This window comes from Neolamprologus multifasciatus, chromosome 14 (genome assembly GCF_963576455.1).
Source record: "Neolamprologus multifasciatus chromosome 14, fNeoMul1.2, whole genome shotgun sequence".
In the NCBI taxonomy this organism is placed as follows: domain Eukaryota; kingdom Metazoa; phylum Chordata; class Actinopteri; order Cichliformes; family Cichlidae; genus Neolamprologus; species Neolamprologus multifasciatus.
The window spans coordinates 21,466,295-21,482,427 of record NC_140452.1 but is presented as its reverse complement, the minus strand read 5'-3'; the positions used below and the strand labels follow the sequence as shown (position 1 = coordinate 21,482,427).

The 16,133-nt window shown below is 40.0% G+C and overlaps 1 protein-coding gene and 1 long non-coding RNA gene across 2 annotated transcripts in view; one reads left to right on the top strand and one right to left on the bottom strand.

Moving 5' to 3' along the window:
• LOC146504025 (solute carrier organic anion transporter family member 1C1-like) overlaps positions 1 to 4,183 on the bottom strand; it is a 40,214-nt gene extending 36,031 nt beyond the window's left edge. Inside the window, 1 exon segment of the mRNA XM_085184331.1 lies at positions 3,432 to 4,183. The gene's annotated coding sequence lies outside the window, so the exon portion shown is untranslated.
• Positions 4,184 to 11,948: 7,765 nt separating this feature from the next.
• On the top strand, positions 11,949 to 15,752 carry LOC146504024 (uncharacterized). The gene is made up of 2 exons (XR_014877950.1): positions 11,949 to 15,574; positions 15,612 to 15,752. It is a non-coding gene; the product is annotated as an uncharacterized LOC146504024 (long non-coding RNA).
• The last annotated feature ends 381 nt before the right edge of the window (positions 15,753 to 16,133 follow it).

The window sequence follows — 16,133 nt, the reverse complement described above, 5'->3', positions numbered from 1 at the left end:
TCTTCTTGGCTGCAGTGGTTATTATTATATTTACATGCTTCCAGCTCCCGTTTTTGCTCGATGACAGCTCGTACTTTTCCTTTTTCTCCCTCCCTCGTTCACAGACACATAACGTGTATGACAGTCCATTCTCCCTGCAGCATGGACTACACTGCCTATGATGCTACATTCTTTAGAGCTATACCTGTAGCATTCTGCCTATTAGCTTAGCACAACAACAACAAAACGGCCTCTCTCACCCAGGAAACACGCAGAGAGAGAGCGGCACCCTGTAACCATGGCAACAGTAACGCTGCCGCCTGGAACAACAGAACGTAGCTGTCAAACAAAACCCAAACAGTCCTGACCCGCCACAATATGAAACAGGGAAGTACCGCCGTGTAATCCATTTATTTCAACAAAGTAACTGTATTCTAAATACCACCTTTTTAAACTGTAACTGTAACGGAATACAGTTACTCATATTTTGTATTTTAAATACATAACGGCGGTACATGTATTCCGTTACTCCCCAACACTGCTTACGTGTTGCCTGACTGCATTCGCATCTGCTGAAGGTATGTATTTAAACAGGGAAATTGCAGAGTTCTGTAGAGGACACACTATGCTGTGTCAACACAAGTAACATGGTTGAAGGGCGTTTGCCTCGTCCATTCTTCACTTTAAAAATTTTCATTTCCAAACACCAATATAAATAGCCAATACTGGTGAATAAAGTGGTCAGGCTCTGACTGTTATTTATTTAAGTAGTTAGTTGTTATTTTGTATTTAATGCCACATAATCCAAAAGTTCAGACCTTAAAAGAAAAAATAAAACATCCCTGAGATCTCTTTTTAGATACATCAGAGCAGAGTCAACATGCTGCTGTTGAATACTTCACAGTACAATCCACACACTTAATCTCATCATTTTTTTAGCAAGCATAGTAAAATATACACAGTACATGTACCGTTATTGCCAGTCTTGTTAGGGATTTTCCATAACAAACCTATCCAGGCACTGCTGGAGCACCAGGTCATTGCGTGTACTGTCGCGCAGAATAGATCTACACTGATATGAGCATCATCTGTGTGAGTAAAACCAAAAAACAGAAGGGGTTTCCCATAATATACTCATGCTTGTGCTAACCATTCGGGTGTTTTATAGCTCTATGCAAAGATTTTTATGTCCCAGTTTTTACAATAAATCTAAAGACAGAGCCCTCTTTGTCTAAATCTGTTTATTTCTTTTTATTTGTCTCATTTGTCTCACTGGCTGACGACAAATCAACACTTTGTGAAAACAGCTGATTCACTGTAAAAGCCCCACAGTGGTGGTGATTTTTTCTTAATAAGTCTATAACTTTTGACGGCAGCATTTTATAATGTTGTTCATTCTTGTACATTGTTATGTGAAGCTGTGAGTGTAAATCAGGAATGAAAGGCGTTTTTAGATTCTTGTGAATCAAAAAATGTTTTTTAAAAAGCTGTCGTCTGCAGGCAATGCATTGCACGGCAAACTAAAATACTGGGGTTGTTCTTCGTGAGTATACTGAAAACAAAAAGGCAGTTCTAAAGGTGGAGAAATAAAATAACGGATGCTGTGTTTATCCTTTCCTTTTAAATCTCTTTCACTGGTCCCTCTCTGACCATTTTCTCTGCCTGTGTATGAATTCTTTATCTCTAGCTCCTCGCATTTGTCTTGCTTATTTCACGTTTTGCCTTCTCCTCCCTCCTCAGTCCATTTCACCAGTCATGTGAAACAGTGAATGTAATTGCTCCAGGGAAGCGAGCTGACGATCGCTTTGCAGAGAATAACACAAACTCATTGCTCTTAGCATTTATGTCAGTGACACTGCTGTTATTACTATTACATGTAACACATTTACATTTCTCTCTGATTGGCTCTTTTATTTAGAACAGACTAAAACGAGCTGGCTTATTGCAACAGGTCTGACCTACTTTCAAGGAATTTGACCAACAGTAGATGACTGAGTTCATAAAACAGCGTCCCAAAAAAATATACGTTAGTCAGCTGTAATTACTCAGCTAAATAGCATTTAATCTGGCTTTATTGTGCCATATTTCATTAAATTACCTAAACAGAATCACTGCTGAAGGAGGATGACTTCAGCTTCTGAATCTCCGGGTTAATAGGCTGGCTTGTAAGTCAGCATTGAAAGAAATGTTCAAATCACATACAAATATAATTCTGATACAAACAAACTGAGCTTCTAGGTCCACTATCCACTAGACCACTGAGAGGACTTTTGCACTTTGCATACCTGTATCATTCCCAAATATAAACCTGTCTACACAAACGTTTCTTTCTTTTTAAATAAAACAATATACCATGTACCACATACACCCCACACAAGCTGTGACTGACTGAATGTGCTGCCCTCTCACTCATCAAGCCTCATTCTTTATCTGTTCCTTATTAGCATGATATACATATGTGTCCTCATCTTGTATTCTGCATGCAAAATCTCAGCGCAGAGCAGAAATCTAAACAGAAACGAACGACTCCTTCCAGTAATCAAAGGTGCAGCTTGAAGGCAGGCAACATCGTGCAAAATTAACAATGACAAATCTGATCATGCCTTTATGATGTCCTTGTCACCAGCTGGATGAGAATTGCAGTAAAGTGCATAGATGAATCACCACACTTACGGCATTTTGCTGCCTATGTAAAAATTACACTTTGTACAGGTTAAACCGTGTACAGCTTAAGATTTCAGGTAATGAAAATATTAAATGTCTCAGAGTTTTCATCTGGATTTAGATGTCGTGGCTGGTGTTAGGAAAAGTTTGGAAATGATAGTTAAGTTTGGATTATATCTCCATCATATTTGCTATAGTTTGAACACAAATTAAAGCACCCACCAGTTACCCTGCACATCTGTTTCAACAATATCCTTATAACTGCTTAGGCAGTAATTCAGGAGGATCTACTCAAATTGAGAGCCTCTAGTACCTACAGGAGGGCTTAATGTCCCCAAGCGCTATTCCTGCAATTTACGAACGTCCTTTTTGAGACATTAGTTAAGGTGGCTTAAAGCATTTCATAACGCAAGCAGGTCAAACTTCATCAAAGGAACATCTTTTAGTGCATGAAACACCTCTGGCAAGTTAAAACTCGGAATCCTGCTGTATGGCTCCTTTGTCAGGATGCCATGCAGGTACTGCAGGTGCTTTGTGTGACACACACACACACACACACATACACAATTCCCTGCACGTCTTAGGTCACTACTGTTAACTAGTCCCGATCACTACAGGTGACATAAACTTCAATTTCTTTGATGAAACTCTAGATTGATGTGTTTTAAAATGAATTGCTGGCATTTAGCGTGATAATTTAATCGAATGCAGACATGTTAAAAGTCTGACTTGACTTAGCCCACAACCGCCTGCAAAACAATAGCAACTGTTTAAAAACCCCAACTCACCTCAGTGTCCTGTGGAGCAGTGGTCGAGTTTCGACCGCGAGCTGCAGCCTGCAAAGTGAACAGCCTATCGGAAGCACTGGTAGACTCCCTTCAACCTGCTCCTGTCAAACTTCTCATGTGGACTGGTGATGAGCAGAAGCGCCGATTCTTACGGTGAATGCGCCGACACGAAGCCCACCTTCAGAGTTCATTTCCAGCCGACCGCACGGCAACTCTCGGGCACAGTGTTCCAAGTTACACAGGCGTTTTAGTCCCGTGACACAAGTCTTCACTGCGTGATGTAGGCTGTGTGTTAGTGAGATGCTGGGCGTAAGATGCGCTCAGAGAGGTCGCCCTACAACGGGTTTTCCCCCCTTCCTCTTTTTCTTCGTCTTCGACTGACTGCAGACAGAGAGGCGTTGGTACGATGAGTCTACTCGGTGTCTTTCATAATATACTGCTCCCTCTCCTTCGCTTTCTCCTTTCTTTCATTCTGTCTCCTTTCCCCCTCTCTCCTCAGACAGTCTGTCCCCTCCTCCCTAATTTCTGCACAGTTCGGCGGAGCTTTATTGGAATCATGTAACCTACAGTGTCGTGCGTTTGTCAACAAGCTGTGAGCTGGTCATTCACCGGGTTCGTGTGAAAACATCACGCTTCTTCAATTTAAATATATGTTTTTTTCAAAGAATATTTGTCCTGAGCTTTGATTTGGTTTACAAAATTTGATAGTTGAGCCTCCGCTGTGTACATCTCCCCTCTTGGTCTCTGTGTAAGCCTTTTATAATGAACTGTATGTTTGTGTGCGCTCCTTTCATTAAAGTGACAGTATGTTTTTGCCGATTTGATCCTGTTTCTCTGCAGCTGTGCACAAAGAACAATTGTACCCATTGTCACGCCAGTGCAGATTCATAAAAGTCCCGTTTGGTTCTTCTCAACTGCTGAAATCTCGACTCTGTTCAAATTTAGAACAGGCTTGCGAGGGAATATATATATATATATATATATATATATATATATATATATATATATATATATATATATATATATATATATAAGCTACTGTTAAACAAATTCTAATCAACCCAATACATCCACCTAGACACGAATATAAAATGCTGTCATCAAACTTTTTTCTTCTATTAGCAGAATAGTGTCCACATCATGTTGAGCTCAACAATGTGCCACTGCTGTCCCTGTGTGAAGTGTTTAGATCTTTATGCATGACAGCAGCATACACCTTAACCCCCTTGTCCTGGAGGACAGCTCAGTTTTACGTTGGTAAGTAGGAACAGGAGGTGACGGGTAGCAGATTTCCGTAGTGTTCTTGTAGCACCTGTCCTGCCAAGTTGTATCTGATTGCACTGGCGGTCACAACTGTCAGATGGTGCACATTACAAAAAGCATACAGACACGCTGGAGTGTCCTTGAATTTTCTCATTCAGTGTCTCATTCAATCTTTGTCTTCAGAACCTGCAGCTGTCTCATTCAAGTAGGTTAATGTACTGCAGACGAGGGCTCAACTACCTGTTGCATTAATACAATTGACTTGCAGGGTTTTGTGTGGCATCCTCATTCTCATTTAATCACCGATGAAGCCCTCACAGGTTAAAGAGTCACACTTGTATATTTTGATTATTTAACCCGACTTCTAAAAACGTTGGGATGCTGTGTAAAATGTAAATAACAACAGAATGCAGAGATTTGCAGATTTCATAAACTCAACATAATATTTGTTTAAAGTGAGAAATGTTATGATTTTACCAAAAATACTTTGAATTTGATGACAGTAGCACATCCCATAAAAGCTGGGACAGGGTTACTGAGTACTAACAACGGTCCGTAAACGTTTGGGAACTGAGGAGACCAGTTGGTTGAATTTTTGTGCGAGGATTGTTGTCCCAGTCTTCTCTACTTAATATTCCTGGATCTACTTTTTGGTCTTTTTCATTTCATGATGCGGGAAATGTTTTCGGTTGGGGAAAGGTCTCGACTGCAGGCAGATCAGCTCACATTCTTGATATAAGAGCAGTATCACCTTATGAAGTTTAAAAATTTGCATTAAAATTAACTGATTAAAAAGTTGCTGTTATCTAATGTACAGTAAGTAATCTATGGGCTTTACATATGCAGACACATGTTGCTAAGTTAGCTACTTAGAGCCAAAGAAATGTGTAATCAGCAGGTAACAAAAGTGTAGGAGTGTAAGTGTGTGCATGAGAGATGGAAATGTCTGTGACTGAAGTTTCAATTTCTGAGCAACACTGAGCCAAAAAGCATCCCGTGCCATATGTAGCTGTGTTTAAGCAGGACTCAGAAACCACTGTAGGGTACACCCTGGACAGGTCGCCAGTCTGTCGCAGGGCCAACACACAGGGACAGACAACCATTCGCACTCACATTCACTCGCACATTCACACCTAATGGCAATTTGGATTTTCCAATTAACCTATCCCCACAAGCTGCATGTCTTTGGACGGTGGGAGGAAGCCGGAGTACCCGGAGGGAACCCACGCAAACACGGGGAGAACATGCAAACTCCACACAGAAAGACCCCGGCCTGATGTTGGAATTGAACTCAGGACCTTCTTGCTGTGCGGCAACAGTGCTAACCACCGTGCCACCGTGCTGCCGATTGTTATGAAGCGTAATAAGAAAGATCTGTAATCACTGGTCTGCTTTCCTTCCTGGGTGTTAGGCTGCTTTTCTGTGCTGTTCCCTCTAGATCCGGGGGCGGGTCCTGTCCTAAATCTACATGAGTTTGCAATTTTAGCTGATCAGCTGATCAGGAATTTTATTCTAAAAAGATACTGCTTCATTTTTTTGAGAAAACAAAAAACAGCTTTCAAATGAATGTTAATGTAGAACGTACAATAAAAATCATTCCTTCTGGTTCTGTCCATGCTCTCATTTAATGGTGCTGTGATTGTAAGATAATACTCTAGTCCAGTGAGCACTGGCGCTACCTCATGCCCTCCTTCTGGAGATGCTATTCATAACCTGATTATTTCTGTTAATATTATGCCTCTCTTTCCTTTCAGGCCGTTTCTGATTACTTTAAAATGGAAGTTGTCCTTAGAAGGGTGCTCAATCCTTAATAATTCTGGCCAGTCTTAAAATTGTTCTTTCCAAGGTCCCAGACAAGCTATAGTAGAACAGTTGAAATAAAAAGTAAAAGAGAAATTTCAGTTGGGTATAAGGTTTGGGTCGGTTAATCGTTGGGCTTGCAAAGCATCTTGTCGGGAGATTTTTTATTCCTGTTTGCTTGTCGGCAGCCTTTGACATTACTGATCACAGTGACTAAAGTCAAAATCTTAAACTATGGGCATTTACGATTTGTTTTAGTTTTTCTATCTTCAATGCTTCAATCAATCTGTTTGGACATTTCGAGTTATAAATCAACACAAACACATCTACAAAATGGATCTGGAGTTTCATTCTTAGGCATTTTCTTTTTATCCAGTGCTTAACAGATGTCTAAAATTAAGAGTGTTGGAAATTATCAAAATAATTTTTTATGTTTCTGTAATAATCCACCAATATGCACAAGCCTCTTAATCAAATTAATATTTATACTGTTGAAACATAATACTTTTGTTATAACAGATAAGGGAAAACTTAAGCTCTTTATTTAAAGAACTTTATGTTTTGATATTTTGTCTAAAGGACTTTTAAGAACTTAAGGACTCATTTAAAAAAATAAAAAAATGGCATCACTAGTAAGATTAAGGCCAGTTTCACGTGTTGTGTCCAGTAGGGTCCCCACGTTACATAATTGTGCAAACAAGAAAATATAATAACAGATGTGCTAAAAAATTTTGCACACCTGTTAACTCTCTCAAGGCAGACGTTGCCGATTTGCAACAGTTAAAAACTAACAACCTGATTACCCCACATACGTATTTTATGAGTTTTTTTTACTCAGAAGTACCACTGCAGGACTTGGTTGTGCATTAGCAACAAAAAACTTAATTTGAGCCTGAGAGGGTTAAGCTCAAAATTCAAGCTTTGTCAAAAATTTGCTTTTATGTTACATTTTCAACACTGACATTTAAAGGAAAGCAGCTACAGCAATCCAGTTTTCTTTTTTTACTATCTAACGTTGTTATTATACACAGTCCCCACAGTAACTGGAGTGAGGGGCCTTTATCGTCTCTGTATCTTTACGAGAGCTTTATAATTACTTTGGAGGCTCTGTAAACTAAGGTGTTTTTGGATTTATCAGCTTGTGGTAAACACCCACTTATAATGAGAACCGAAAGGTCAAAATGCAGCAAAAGATTTCCGATTTAGTCCGTGTAGAAGTGATCATAGTGAGATAAATGAAAGATGACATGGGGAATGTGAACGGTCTGAACTGGCTTACTATGAACTAATGGTGGTGTGTGAGTGATGGTCCCTCCTTCTGATTCACTACACTTGATTCCTGTGCATAGTCATTATCCACAGGAGTCACAAAGTCGGATTTAAGAAGGTCAGGGATTATGGGAAGAAGGAACAAATGAAAGGGAATAAGTAAGGATTTTTGATAGGTGTGGAGATGGAGAGATGGTGGGAGGGAAGAAGAGATTATGAGAGAGGACAGAATGACCAGAACTGACTGAGAGTGAAAAGAGGAGGGGGGGGGGGGGGGAGGAAGTGATGGGGAAAAGAGCAAGCGTCTCCCTGGAGAGTGTACATGTATTCCTTGCAGAATACAGAATGAAAACTGAGAGAAAAATGTAGGGCACTGGCTTGTGCATAAACCGTCTGACTGAAACGTAGCACATCATAAAGATCAAGGGCAAAACTTGTCCTATATTTTCAGTTCACAGAGCAAATGGTAGAAAAGATGTGCCATGATATTTAATACACTCACCAGTAAATTCCAAAGGCTGACGTAAAATCAATCTGACAAAGACCACATCAAGAGAAAGGCAGCTTTAGTGAAAACAAGATTAATAAATACATTTCAAGCTGTACTAGAGAGGAGATGCAGCTGACTTATTTGACTGCCTACATCAGAATTAGTAAATATTAATAACTTTTAAACAATTCCATTAATTTGACAAAAAGGTTTAGAATTATAGAATTATTCAGAGAGCTATATGTGATGATAATTTGTCTAAAGGACTTTTAAGAACGTAAGGACTGAGTTGATACTCATTTAAAACAACAACAAAAACATGACATCACTAGTAAGATTAAACCCAGTTTCATGTGTTGTGAGCATCCAAGGTGTGTGTATCCAGTAGGGGGCCCCAGACTAGCCCCCATGCTACCCAAGCCTACCTCGAATATGAGCGAGAGTCATACAGTATTAGTGATGGGATTTCCGGCTCTTTTTAGAGATCCGGCTCTTTCGGTTCGGCTCACTAAAAAGAGCCGGATCTTTCGGCTCCGAACTCTTCAGGTTGTTTTGTTGCTTTAATTAATTTATTATTAACAATAATATTAAATTATGCAGAAAAGGAATTACTAATGTTACAAAAAGTGGTTTTATTTATATAAACACGTACAAACTCCAAAACACATTTCTAGCATGAACTGAACTTCCAAAGCAGAGCTACTAGATCACTTAAATTACACAATTGAAAGCATGTTTGTGTATTTATACACAGGCACTCATATATATTCAAATAATTTAAAAACAATGTTCATTTACCTGTTACTGCCACACACCAAATCCGGTCGTTGGTACTTGCTGGCTTGTGTAGCCACTAGGTAACAAAAGCTCAACACTGCGCCTAGCATTCTGGAGCACTTCTGTTGACTTTTGTACGTGTTTTGAGTTTTTATGTGCTTCTGAGTTTGTACGTGTTTTTACGTGTTTTGAAGTTTGTATGTGCTTTGTCTCTAGGGGCCACCGTAAATATACTTTTATTTATTCACTCCACATAAAATGTAATAAATAAATCATATAATACAAAAATCAACTATTCACATTTCAACTTTTAACTATTTAAATTTTCAGCTTTTTCCTTTTACAAATTTAAAGTGAAACAACACAAAACCCTGCAAACCACAACACAATTAAATATAAATTAAAATATGAAAACAAAAATAACATGCATATTCTCTGTCATATGGGCCCGCATGAATAAACTTTCTGAATCCTTTATCATCTGCAACTGAAAATAGTTGTGGATGATTACTATACCTTTCTAATGTGACGTTGTTGTCCCTGGCTTTCTTTCTCTCCCTCTGGCTCTGTTCCTGTGCTACTGAGTGTAACTACCGCCCCTCCCCCCTCTGCCCAGCGTAAAGCACAAGGCTCGCGTGCTGAGTGAAGCAGAAAAAAAGTGCGAGAGAGAGGCTGAGAGAAAGAAAAAAAAACAAAAACCACGTGATGGCTCGCGATAAGGAGCCGGCTCGAGTCATTCACGTCAAAGAGCCGGCTCTAAGAGCCATTTCGTTCGCGAACGACCCATCACTATACAGTATAACTGAAGCCATGCTGGCTCAGACGTTGACCACAGGGTTGTGAACTGGGTGAGTGACTCAGGGTGGATCCCGGGACTGACGTGTGCGATCTCTGTCCAGAACAGTGCAGAAGACATTTTGTTCCATATTGGCATGATGACATCACATAGTTGGTGCAAACTTGCTGGCTGCACATCCCCGATGTGAATCCTTTGTTCCACCATATCCAGTGTTGGGGAGTAACGGAATACATGTACCGCCGTTACGTATTTAAAATACAAAATATGAGTAACTGTATTCCGTTACAGTTACCGTTTAAAAAGGTGGTATTTAGAATACAGTTACTTTGTTGAAATAAATGGATTACACGGCGGTACTTCCCTGTTTCATATTGTGGCGGGTCAGGACTGTTTGGGTTTTGTTTGACAGCTACGTTCTGTTGTTCCAGGCGGCAGCGTTACGGTTGCCATGGTTACAGGGTGACGCTCTCTCTCTGCGTGTTTCCTGGGTGAGAGAGGCCTTTTTGTTGTTGTTGTGCTAAGCTAATAGGCAGAATGCTACCGGTATAGCTCTAACGAATGTAGCATCATGGGCAGTGTAGTCCGTGCTGCAGGGAGAATGGACTGCCATACACGTTATGTGTCTGTGAGTGAGGGAGGGAGAAAAAGGAAAAGTAGGAGCTGTCATCGAGCAAAAACGGGAGCTGGAAGCAGTAGCGGTTTTAGATACGGGCGACACGGGCGGTTGCCCGGGGCGGCATCATGGTGGGGGCGGCATCACGGCTCGTTCTCATGCTGCCCCGACATCAGCCAGCGCATACTGGGAATGGCATAGGCACCGATCGGTTTTCTATCGCCCATTTGCTGGGAGTAAGGGCGCCCTCCGTTCGCGAGGTGCGCCTGCTGCTTGCGGCACAGGGAGGAGAGGGCGGGGCGGTGGGGGATGCTCTGGCTGGCTGGAGCAGCAAAAATGACCAACTCGCAAAATAAAACAAATTACAAACAAACCAACAAACACAAAAACACCAGACATCATGATACAGACTTATAATTTGCACCGATGTTTTTTCAAAATTCTATACGCGAAAAGTGACTGCTACATACAGTCCAGTATATAGAGAGACGAGACGACGAGGCTCCAGTTACAGCAGTGCAAGTAAACAAACAATATATATAAGAGGAGTAAGAAAATAAATATACACTTTAGGACTAGGGGTAAAGGGGTCAATAACAATTGAAAATGTATATTTTATATTTTGTTGATCTAAAGTCTCACGCACAACCCGTTTTTAAACTCTAAAAAAAGAGAAAAGAAGAGGAGCGTAGCGACTTCCACAGTCGCTAGAGGCCGGGGACTGAGCCTGCCTATTTGCCTGTCAACTTTACGCAATAATGCCAGAGGTGGAATTGCTTGCTTGTTTATTAAAGTGCTTGGAAAGTTTACAGAGCAATGTGATCGGCTCGCGATTCTAACTCTTAAAACATCACAGGCTCTAATGCAACAAGGGGAAACTCGTTGTGCTGCGGTCAACAAAAACTACGGCTACCCAGCCCTGCTCTGTCAAAATCAAACCAGTGAAAGACAGACTGACAATGCCCTCTTAATGTCGCCGCTAGCACCCACGTGACTCCCATTACACATCACCATAGCAACCAAACAAATGAAAACCCAGTGATCCTTAAAATTCAATACATTTAATTATGACTCCTACAAGGAGAAACGAGCAAAAGATACAGGTAAGCAGATGTGTCATTGGATAATGGCAGGTCATGTATCCTAAAACATTAAGAATCAGAATACTTTCTTAATCCCTAAGGAAATTATGTGGGTTACAGTTCCTCCAAGAAGAAATGGTAAAAATAGTAACAGTAACAGACTAAACTCCAAACAATATATACAATAATATAATATTAATTAGTCAGTGTCAATTGTTGATTTGTCCTGTTCTCATTGTATGACGAATTATGATGTCTGTTTAGTAGCCGTTTGCATACAACGTTTGCATACAATGCATACTCTGTCTCTCTCTTCGTGTGTGTGTGTGTGTGTGTGTGGGGGGGGGGGGGGCGGGGGGGGGGGAGGCGCCAGAGGGGGTGTTTGCCCAGGGCGCCAAACAGGCTAGGACCGCCACTGTCTGGAAGCATGTAAATATAATAATAACCACTGCAGCCAAGAAGAGTGCCTGACAAGCCCAGTTGTAGGTAAGCTATTAAGACTCGACTGTACACCGTGTTCATGTTTTCCTCCAAAAACAATAAGTTCCGTTGGAGCAGCCTTTCAACGCCTCTGTCTGTCTCTTGCTAGCAAAGTTGACCCAGTCAACAAAGTAAAGCTAGTTTTCGGCTACAAGCCGAAACCCAGAACCCACCGTATTAGTCAGAGGTCCCTTTACTACGGTTCGGAGCCGCGGACCTTCAGTAACAGTAATAAATCACAGCAATAGTACATTCACGTAGTTGTAAACAGCATGATAATATATTAAGTAATCCAAAGTATTCAGAATACGTTACTCTCATTGAGTAACGTAACGGAATACGTTACAGAATACATTTTGGGGCATGTATTCTGTATTCTGTATGGAATACATTTTAAAAGTAACCTTCCCAACACTGACCATATCCCACAGTTGCTCTATTGGATTGAAATCTGGTGACCGTGGAGGACATTTCAATACAATGAACTGGTTGTCATGTTCGAGAGACCAGTTTGAAATGATTTGAGCTTTATGACATAATATGTTATACTGCTGGAAGCATCCATCAGAAGAGTAGTAGTAGTAGTGGGTAGTCATAAAGGGATGGACATGGTCAGCAGCAATACACAGGTAGACTCTGGCACTAACAATGCTCAGTTGGTACTGAGGAGCCCAAAGCGTGCCAAGAAAACATTCTCTACACTATTGCACCAACACTAGCTTGAACCATCGATACAAGGCAGCTGTTCGTGTAGTTTATGCAATATTCTGACTCACCATTTTCCCACTCATCTGTTGTCCAATTTCTTCATAGGTCTGTACAAATTGTAGCCTCAGTTTCCTGTTCTTAGCTGACAGGAATGGCATTCGGTGTGGTCTTCTGCTGCTGTAGCCTATCTGCCTCAGGGTTCAGTGTGCTGTGCATTCACAGATGCTCTTCTGCACACCTTGGTTGAAGCAAGTGGTTATCGGAATTATTGTTGCCTTCCTGTCAGCTCCAACTTTTCTGGCTATTTTCGTCTGACCTCTGACTTCAGCAAGACATTTTGACCCAGAGGACTGCCGCTCACTGGATAAATCCCAGCAAATCAGCAGTTTCTGAAACAATCAGAAGAGCCTGTCTGGCACCAATAACCATGTCGCATTTAAATTCAGATAAATAACATTTCTTCCCCATTTTGATGCTCGATTTGAACATCAGGAAGTTGTCTTAACAATGTCTGCATGCCTTAATGCACTGAGTTTCTGTCATATGATAGATCTTTGCGCTCACAAGCAGTCGAACATGTATTCTTAATAAAGTGGCCGGTGACTGTACATTTTAAAGTGTAATTATAAATTCAAATTTCTGTCATGCAGAAAACACATTACCATAATAAAACATATCTGTGTATTTCTTTAAAGAGCGAGTCCTGTGAGCTTTTGGAGAAATGACCAAAGAAAGACACACACGTGAAGCATTTATAAATCTTATTATTCAACAATATTCACATTACAACAACAACACTGCTCTGCTAGTGACAGGTTCTAATAATCCCAATATATTGTATAGTTATTTTGTAATACATTATCAAGAGGCACTTCCAGTAAGTCTGGCAATAGAGGAGCTACAGTATTGTGTCTAAATTCCAAAACAGTAAAAATAAATATTTTTCTAAAAGTTTTTTTTGTCATAATATACTTTTGAATCTGTACAGTATATATTTGTTATACAAAGTCAAACAATATCTTGAAATAAAATGTCAAATTTCACTTAAATACTGGTGAATCACACATTTTCTTCATCCTGTTGGTATTGCTACATGTGTTTAAGTGCAAGATACTAAAGAGAAGGAAAGAATTGAATCTGTGAAGTGCCTGCTATAGTAGATAAAAACATACCAGTCTCCTTTATCGTGCTTAAAGTTGTGAAAAAAAGACTTTTGGTTTCCTTTCTGACAAAAGAGGAAAACTAACGAATATAGCATTCAAACAATGTCTACATACATACATGTGAAAATGGCATAGGAGCATGTTCCCCTTTGAAATTGGCCAAAACAACAAACAATACAAAAAGAAAAGGTTTTTTTTGGTTCAAATAAGAAAAGAAAAAAACAAGTACAAGAGCTTCAGTTTAAGAACAGAACAGTAGGCCGGTTACATTGCTACTGGTGCCTGTTGACATGGCAGTGAAAGAATAACAGGCAGTTAACGTGCACGTCACCGTGGGCGGTGGTGATGCCAGATGGATACCAATAATTCTTGAATTCATTTTTATCTTCACAGAACAAAATATATATGCATATTCAGATACCCTCACCAGTATTGGAATAACACTGACCAAAAACATGCTCCTTTTAGGGCTTGTTTCTGTGCAAATCACAAAAAAACGCATCGTTCAAAAAGTTTCTTTGGTTTGCACAAGCTCATCCAGTGTTTGGCAATCTCCCCCTCAACATTTAAAGGAAACTGGCTCATGCTGGCTCTTATAAAGTGAAATAACTGGGTAGTTTGTGACCCTGCAGTTTTCTTGTTTGTTTGTCTCTTTTTTTATAACTAATATTTCTAATATTTTTTTTTCAGTTAAGAGAAAATAAGAGTTATGACTGCCATGTGATTGCCTGGTACAAATCACTGACCAGTGCTGCTGTGATGACAAAGAACAAATAGCTGACAGATGTGACATTTTTTGTGTTAGTAAAGAATTTTTTAGTCAGATTCTTCAGCTAACCATGTCGCTAGCTTTCCATGTATCGGAATATTTACTCCAAATCAGCTATAGTGTATGCTTTAAATTACACAATGCAGCCATGTTTCACAAAACAGGCTTTCTTTGGTTTCCTGTTAGTTATGCAAAACGTTTTAAAGGTTATCTATTACATCTCAGTTAACATTAGGTCTTCATGAAGATTTCTTAACATAATGCAAAGCTCGATTTAAATTACATGATGGATTCAGCAATATTAAAACATTAGCAAAAATAACTGTTTTTCTCACTTGAATGCGTTGTCAACCTCGAGTAAATTTCTAGCATGTGCTAACAGATTTTCTTCTTTAATTATTGTGCATATATGAAACAAAACCAACGGCTGCCTTGAAATGCGGGAAATACTTAAATCTAAAACTGTAAAGCATACATTTAAATGAAGCTTACGTTAGTTCAATAAGGAAGATCTGTATTCACCCATCTGCCTGCTTTTCCTGGGTGTTCGGCTGCTTTTCTCTTTACACGTCTACCCCTTTGGCACGCTGTCATTCTCAATCCTGACATCATTACACTAGTCCAATCATCTTCTCGCCTGCCTTCTTTGAGCCAATCAGCCTGCACTTAGAATGGTTTAAATCTGTGCTCTCCGTCATTCTAACTTTCAGACTGTCTTTCCTGCGTACCATCTCCTTCCCATCTCCACCTCAGCCACTTCAGTCAGAGCTATATTCAAGCCTCAGTCTTCACTTCCACCACCAGCATCTAGACGCCGGTGGGTCCTGTCCTAAATCCTTGCACTGCTGGGATTCCATTCTGCCATGATGGCTCATCGCAGTCAAACACATTAACTCCTCTTTCTCAATAAATTATGTTCAGTTCTTCCAAGTGACCTTGGAAGAACTGAACATAGATAGAACACTAGCCTATCTGTTCTTATTGAAATATGGTTAGCAACGATTAAAGAATATGATTTGTAGTGAGAAGCTAAAACACGTGACCCCTGAAACCTTGACCGGTTCATCATTCCTCTCTAGTTAAAACCCTAAAATGTCACACAGCAACACACTGCAGCGTTCTTGGATTATTGAAATGAATATGATAATAAACTAAATAACAACTTGAAACTATATCACAGCTTTGACTTAAGTCTCTTTGAAGTGTCCAAAGGGTAAATTTCTCTTTTGACTGATCTGTTAAGTTTCAAATGTCTGATAAGTGAAAACAAAGTAAAGAGATCTGAAACAGTCTACAAAACCCCCAAACACAGGTGGAGAATGGGACCATACAGGTGTGAAAGATGAAATATCCAATGTAATAGAGTTCACATTAGATTATACGTGAGGTACTGATATACTCTATAGTGCATCAGGTATTTACAGCGCATGGCGCTCATGCTCATTCACGTGTACGACAGGAGGCTTGCAGCTTCTTGCAGTGAGGTGGG